Raw genomic sequence first — 1,711 nt, 5'->3', positions numbered from 1 at the left:
TGTCCGTTCGGCGGTCTGTCGGCGTGCCCGCGACCTGGCCAAATAGGCGGGCGGTCGCGGGGCGTGACAGGTAAAGTGGTATCAGAGCATAAAGTAGAGAATGGGAAAATAGTTTAGACAGGCCTAGGGGACCCTAGGATAGTGAAACCATAGGAGAATAAGGCTCGTGAGAGACGAGGACTTGTGATTCATGACAAAAGGTTAATGGATTGGGTTGTGTCGAAACCTCTAAGACGGATATTAGAGGTAGACTCAAGGTATGGTTTATTCTCGACCAAGAGTGTTCATGTTGGGCGCACACAACATGAAGCCGAGTGACGAGAATAGACGTCCTTGTGTGACTTTCGCCACATTGGCTTTTGAGTCGGTGTTAGTGGTCTCGACGAGAATAGACGTCCTTGCGTGACTTTCGCCACATTGGCTTTTTAGTCGGTGTTAGTGGTCTCGTGTTCGGCCCAGAAGGTCGAGAAGTAATCGCGTTGTCCTGTTTCAGGAAGCGATGGCACCGCGTAGGCGATCTTCGTCCAGATCGGCGCGAGAGGGGACAAGTGGTGTCCTTGAGCAAACCGACGCGAGCGGAGACTCGGAGCTTCGTGATCAGTTGGCCACACTCGTTGGAGTGATGGGACAACAGGTTGATTTGGTGCAGCGACAGTAGGAAGCTGCCATGCGCCAGGAGGAGCGAATGAAACGACTCCAGGTAACCGTGGATCGGCTGGTAGCTGCACCAGCTACGGCTCATCGAGAACGGCCGGGAGTTGCGGCGGAGATGTTTCCGTTGGGGTCGTGCGACCCGACTTCTGTTAGTCCAGAGGTAGCGGCGGAGAGGGAGCGAGCATTGGCTGCCCTCATGGCATTCAAGAAATTTGATCCGCCTACCTTTGATGGAGAGGATGCAGATCCGTGGGTCGTTGAGATGTGGATCGATTCTATGGAAACGCTCTTCGAGGATCTGTACGTGTTGGAGCGAGACAAGGTAAACCTAGCCGTGCACTATCTGAAACAATCGGTGAAGGTGTGGTGGAAAGGCGTCAAGCGAGATCGATCGCCTAATCTCCCTCCTATGACTTGGGATGAGTTTCGGGGTTTAATATTCTTTGCTTATTTCTTCGACAGTGAGAAGCGGAAGCTTCAGGAAAGATTTCGGGAGCTGCGGTGTCACGCCCCGCGACCACCCGCCTATTTGGCCGGGTCACGGCGCCGCCGACAGACCGCCGAACGGACAGGGTTTCCCCTGTACTGCTGTCACGCCCCGGGACCGATGCCAATTTGGCCGGACCCGAGCACGTCAAACAGACGCTGAACGGACAGAGTTTTCCCTATCCGCCCAAGGCTCATCACATGTACATTTTCATCAATAGAGAAAAGCACTAGCGGAAACATACACAAACGGCTTACACGAGGGTAAGCAATAGCCATTAGTGAAAGAAAAAGGAAACTAAACATTCACAAGTAATATGATTCATTTTAGATCATATACATTGCATCCATCTCTTACATTTAGGATTCTTTGCATTTCATTACATAATTTCATCATTTCTTTCTTACATCACATTTACCTCAAAATAAGCTTTACATTCTTTTCTTTACATCACTAGTCATCAAATACGAAAGATGAACATAGGGTAGCTACTAACAAAATGTAACCCAACTCCGGTGGCCTCTGACTACGGTGCGATACCTTTACCGCGGTCGCTCGCCGGCTCGCTCG

Source organism: Ananas comosus, linkage group 1 (assembly GCF_001540865.1).
Source record: "Ananas comosus cultivar F153 linkage group 1, ASM154086v1, whole genome shotgun sequence".
Classification (NCBI taxonomy): Eukaryota; Viridiplantae; Streptophyta; class Magnoliopsida; order Poales; family Bromeliaceae; genus Ananas; species Ananas comosus.
This window is presented reverse-complemented; position numbering follows the sequence as displayed.